Source organism: Callospermophilus lateralis, chromosome 5 (assembly GCF_048772815.1).
Source record: "Callospermophilus lateralis isolate mCalLat2 chromosome 5, mCalLat2.hap1, whole genome shotgun sequence".
NCBI classification, from domain to species: Eukaryota; Metazoa; Chordata; class Mammalia; order Rodentia; family Sciuridae; genus Callospermophilus; species Callospermophilus lateralis.
Genome location: NC_135309.1, coordinates 7,303,137 through 7,309,511, shown reverse-complemented (window position 1 = coordinate 7,309,511; position 6,375 = coordinate 7,303,137). Strand labels below are relative to the sequence as shown.

The following is a 6,375-nucleotide window of genomic DNA, read 5'->3' as shown; positions in this document are numbered from 1 at the left end:
TGCATGGCCTGAGGAAGACACAGAGATGGCACCCAGGCTGTGTGGGAAGGCAGCCAGGGCCCAAGCCTGGAGTCCCATCTGGTTACCAAGAAGTTATCTGCATGGACTGAATAGTTTCCCAGATGCAGTGGGAACAGCTAGAGATGCCTGAACCGCCTCTGTATTCACTGATGGACAGAGCTGGTGAGCCATCTCATTGAGTCAGATACCACAAGTATTCAACAGGTCCCCACATGGGTGGGATGTTTTCCCAACTGCAGGAAGATGTGCTGGAGCTGAGACTCTCCTTGTCCCCAGATCCATTGTAGAATCCAGGCTGGCAAGCCCATCTATCCAAAACAGCATGTGTCCCTCAGGAGAATTCTGCATAAGTAGAGATTCTTCTGACTGCAACAAAAGGGGCTGGGCTTGAGACTGAACACTCCCAGAATGCACGATGGAATGGTTCTTTTGAGCTGTGTCATTGATAAAACACACACCTCTCAGAAGTTGTCTGCACATTTGCATGCTCTCAGGGCAGTGAGAGAGAGAGTAGGCCTAAGGTAGAGTCGCCTGAGGGCTCACCATGGGATGGAGATGTGAGCCTGCTGTGGATGCTCAGACACGGGTAGCTTGCTAGCTACACAAGGAAGATGAGACAAGTACAAAGCAAGATTCCCAGCATGGGAATCAAGTATCAGCCAGGATCAAAGCTGGAAGGAATGTCCACTGGCATTACTGATGTCAGAGGGAAGAAGAGCGTTTCTGCTCAGACATTAATAGCCATAGCTCCTCCTAAACCCCAGGGAATCTAGGAGCACAATCAGTGGACCTGCTGCTTGAATGTGGGCCTGACCCTCAAAACAACGCTTCTGTCTTGGGCTCCACTAGGCTTTCAATACCTCTTGCATGACAATTGAGGCTCCCTTAGATGAACTTTGGCCACAGGGGTACAGAATTCTTGTTGTGTGGGCATAGCCGTGGTGACCTTTCTTCTCCATCTTACAGATATTAATTGCCAATATTTTAACTTATATCTAAATAGTAATGTTCTTATTTGTCTTTTTTGGAGCCCCTATAAGTACTTTGTGCAAATTCACAGAGCATACATATAGTAAAGAGCATCAAAAATAAATTAATGGACAGAAATAAAATATACTAGGTTAGGAAACAAACTCTGAAGGCATATGCTAAAACTTACATTCTGTGTGACATTAGGAACAATATTTACTTTTCCTTTTCTTCATTTCTTCATCTAGAAGGCAAGCGGTGGTGTCAACAGCACTCACAATTTGAGACTGTTGCAGATACAGGCATTGCTTCACATGGAGCACAGCAAACAACACATTCTCAAAAATCATCTATCTCCGTGCAAGTGACTCAACTGTCAACTACTAAAGATGCTGACATATAGACTTGACTTTCTTCTTATTCATTAGTAAATGTAGGGAATATCACAATAGATTTAAAACGTCAACAAATTCAGGAACTTAGACTCATTTTGAACAGAAGGACCAAGGTTTGTGGTGTTTAATACTTGCACATTTCCCCAGCCACATTTTCAAGCTTCCCTTGACTTCACTGTTCCTCAGTCTGTAGATGAGGGGGTTCAGCATAGGGGTGAAGATGCTATAGAAGGCTGACACCACCTTATCATGGTGAGCTGACCTGTAGGATTTGGGTCTCATGTAGATAAAAATGGCAGCTCCATAAAAGAGTCCCACCACAGCCACGTGTGAAGAGCAGGTGGCAAAGGCCTTCTTGCAGGCTTCTGTGGAGCGCATGCGGAGGACAGCAGCCAGGATGAGACTGTAGGAGATCAGGATGAGGCAGAAGGGCACCAGGAGCATCAACACACAGCAGATGTACATGACATTCTCAAAGACAGACGTGTCAGCACAAGCCAAGCGCACCAGTGTGGGGGCCTCACAGAAGAAATGGTCTATCTCTCACCTGCTGCAGAACGGGAAGCTCAGGGCAACAACTGCCTGCATCAGCCCGTAGCTGCTCCCAGGAACCAGGACCCCATGGTCATCCTCAGACACAGTGGCCAGCTCATGAGCATGGGGTAGCGCAGAGGGTGGCATACAGCCACATAGCGGTCATAGGACATAGCTGCTAAGAGGAAGCACTCCCCACCACCCAGAGTTGAAAGAAAGAAGATCTGCAAGCCACAGCCAGCAGTGGAGATGGACTTGATTCCAGTCAAGTAGTCAGCAGCCATTTTGGGCACAGTGGTGGAGACCAGCATTATGTCCATGAGGGACAGTTGGCTCAGGAGGAAGTACATGGGCGTGTGGAGCCGGAGGTCCTGTTGAATCAGGAGAATCATGAGGGCATTGCCCACCAGAGAGCTGATGGCTATTGCGAGCACCACGGTGAAGAGAAAGAGGTGGAGTCCTGTGTGCTTGAAGAGTCCTAGGAGGATGAAGTCAGAGGTGGTGTTGCTCTTCTCCATAGTCTCAACCATGGTAAGCTGTGGAAAAACAGAGGAGGAAGGGTTATCATCCAGTATCAGTGTGGCTGCAGAGCCCTGCACCTGGACAGGCATGAAATCCAGGGTCCTGGTGCAAAGTCCTGCCTCCCACTGGGCTGGCTTCCCTTGGCTGGTCACTCCACTTCTTCATAGTGTATATCCCACTCTCCACTGAGGTTTATGTGTGCTTCACCCAGGATAGTAATGTCAAAATGGATCAAAATATCCAAAGTTGTTAAGTATTATGTAGTGGTCAAGAGTTAGTATTACTATTCCTATATTTCTTGGACCACTAGTTTTTATTTTTTTCTGTGTATTCAGAAACCAAAATGAGTCAGTTGAGGAAAGAAATAATTAGACGTCTGCCATTTAGATTTATTGGTGTTGTAAAAGGTTTGTATTCAACTTTAGGAAACCTACCTGATTTCAAATTAGGCTCCTCTTAAAAATAAACATGAAGTTATATTTATTTTACTAAGCATTCCAAGGGGCCACAGACAGGAATATACATTTTTATAAAGGAAATTCTTCTTTTGAACTTTAGTAGTATCTCAAGTAATTGATAGTGGCTTCCTTCCTCATGTTAAGTGATCTTTTACTTCCCTCAAATTTGGCACAGATATTCTCATTTATTTCCTCCTGCTCTAGAGCCTCCAGTGTTTGCACACCACCCCTTCTATGAGATAAAATATTCTTCCCGAGGTAGGTTTGGGCTTGTGATCTGCCCTGCACAGCATGCTGCTGCATCAGACACTGCCACACAGACCTGGAGAGACAGCCACCTGGGCAGCTCTGATGTTGATCAGTGTTCCGCCGTACTGAGGAGGGCAGGTAATAGGGATGAGGATCACTATTAGTCACAAAGAATCAAATAGACTCAAAAAGAAAAATCTCACATCGTTTAAATACCTAAATTCATATTTGCAAATCTACTTATTAGAACTGATAAAAGACTTCAGTAAACAAGCAGGATCCAGGGTCAGTATACAAAGATCCGTACCTTTTGCGTCCATGGAGAGTGGATGTGATGGGAAGGTAATGGAAGCAGGCCTGTTCAGAACAGCTGTGAGAAAAGAAACAGCTGGAAATGAGCTCAGCCAAGTAAAGGAAAGACATCTACAGTGAAACCATGAAACACCTGTAAAAGAAATTGAGGAAGAAATGAACAAACAGACAAAAAAGAAAGATCCCCCATGATTTTAGACTAAAGAAATAATATAGTCAAAATGTCCACACTACCCAAAGTGGCCCTTAGGTTCAATGTAGTCCCCGTCCAAATACCAAGGATGGGCTCATAGAAAAACTACCGTAAAATCTGTATGGGTTCACAAAGGACCCCGAAGAACCATAAAAAATATGAGGATAAAAGTAATAAAATAAAATAAAAATAAAAATAAAGGCATTACAGTACCTGATTTTAAAATTGAATAGATAAATTCACTTTCTTTATAGATACAGTCAAACTTACTAAGTCCACAAAAATGAGAACAGCTTCCTTTGGAAGGTTTTGCAGTAGAAAGTTGTTACACATTAAGCAAAAGAAATATGTGTTGACTTTTTACAATTTTTTTAACTCCCTACTAAACACAAAACTTAGAAACTCATAAAGACCAAAAAGAACAAATAGCTCTAAGGGAGCCAATCCCTTCTTTATTAGAATAAAAATGCCCAAATGCACTGCTTTTTACCCACACAGGATCCGAGACCTCTCTCTGGCGAGCACAGCTCAAACTGATTTCATCTGAAGCTTTAAATTCATGAAAATGTCTGAGCCCATTCTGTAGAAATTGCCTGGTCCTCGGTTACTGCACACACAGAAAGGGTAACAGTGCTCTTTGATCTGGGGGGTCTGATGTTGTCAGCACTCTGATGCTGTGATAGTAAGGGGGCAAGCAGGACAGCGACCTCACACACAGGTGGTTTGTGTCAGGGACCCACAAAAGGGCAGTGCCACATCTACTATAGAAGCATTCAGATGAGTGGACACAACACACGGTAGAACCTGAATCTCTATAAGGCTTGACAAGCACTGGATGTCAGGAAAATGAATACTGTATGTGAAAATTGGGCCAAACAGGAAAAGACTTTGTGGAGCAGGTTTCTGCAAGAGGGTTGGCTTGCAGCTCAGTGTGCGTGGCCCCTTGTTGTGCCTGCCACCTACCGAGCGACTGTTTGTTGGCTCCTGGGCTGTACAGCCTTCCCTGCAACTTCAAGCTACAGCCCAGTGGTCCTGTGGCTGCAGGACATAGAGCTGGAGGACCCCTGGGCTTGGGAACCGCAGTCCTGCACTCTGGGACCTCTGCCTGGTCAGCTTTCCAGGATCCGCAGGGATGCTGCCGGGGATGTGATATGATTTTAGGAATCATATTTTCTCTCTGGGCAGGTATATATGAATTTTAATATGTGCTAAATAGGAACCTGAAATTGTAGTTTAAAAAACAGTTTTAACTATGATTTTATATTTATGAGGGCAAGTTACTTAAATTCTATTTCTTATGTTTTAAATCATAAATCTAAACATTATCACTCAATGAATTAAATGTTTAATGAATAAGATGATTTAGAATTAGTCCCCCAAGTCATTTTGTACATTCAAACACATGTTTTTAGTTTTAGTTTTAGCTTTTAGTCTAGATCATGTTACCATTTTTCCTACATGTTCAGAAGCTTGAAGCTTGAAAGTCATATGCAAAAATGTCAGTTTGACATTTGACCAAATGCTACTGCAACCTGAAGCCAAAATTCTAAGATTTGAAATAATAAACTTATCATTCTAAAGTGTTATACTTTTTAGAATAAACAGTCTTAGAAGTAGAGAAAAAGTAGAGATAAATGTATTTATATGTGAGGGGAAAAAAAGAGAAAAAGAGAAACATGCTTAATATAGACACACCAATCCATGTCTATGAGAAATTGTAACAAGTAAATAAATCTTCATTCTCCTCCTACACTGTGAATTATTATGATATATCCTATCCAATAAATTAAGCTTTCCAGAATGGTATAGCATTCAAATAACTTAATAGAAAATGAATTTGAATGTATTAATCTTCTTTCAATTACTATTCAATTCTGAATAAAAATAAATAAAATTTTTGCAGCTTGATAATCTTCACTATGCTTTATTAAAATAATTTTTTAAAGAAAAGATTTTTTGGCATTATGTATAAATGGCTGCATTTACTTGATAACTGAAGTCTGTGTTCCCTAATTAAAAGGCAAGGGTAACTCTGAAAATTATGAGAATGTTGACAGATGCTTATGAGTAGTTCTTCTTTAAATCAATTTGTGGACTAAATTAATTTAAAGCTGTATGTAGATAGCTTAAAGTGGGGAAAATTTTCACCTCCAGGAATAAGGGATTAAATACTCCTAATTATTTGGTATGCATCCTTTACAGAAAGAAAGGGAGTCGCCTGTGGTGGCACACACCTGTAATCACAGAGACTCTGGAGGCTAAAGAAGGAGGATCATAAGTTTGTGACCAGCCTTAGCAACTCAGCAAGGCCCTGAATAACTTAGCAAGACCCTGTCTCAAAATCAAAATAAAAAATGCAGAAGACAGGGCATGAAGCTCAGTGGGAAGCTTGAGCTCCCACTCAATCTCTAGTACCCCCCCCCCCAAAAAAAAGACTCTTTTCTATTATTTTAAAATTAACAGTATACCTTGCCTTCATTTTAAAATTATCCATTTTGAGGTCTTTATTTATAAGTGATATGGGGGATTTTTTGTTTATTTACCTCAAGACCACATTCTTTCTCATGCTGGTAGGTAAACTGATGAGTCTCCTTCTCGCTATTTACACATGAGAACACAGATCATTGTTCTAGATATTGGCATTACATTCAACAATCTCCACCAAAAATAAAAATAAATAAAATTCTTCATCTAGAAGCAACCACATGATTCTGTGAAAAAA

At 41.5% G+C, this 6,375-nt stretch overlaps 1 pseudogene; it reads right to left on the bottom strand.

The window, feature by feature from the left end:
- Positions 1-1,475: 1,475 nt before the first annotated feature.
- On the bottom strand, positions 1,476-2,440 carry LOC143400205 (olfactory receptor 2T33-like; annotated as a pseudogene).
- Between the last annotated feature and the right edge of the window lie 3,935 nt (positions 2,441-6,375).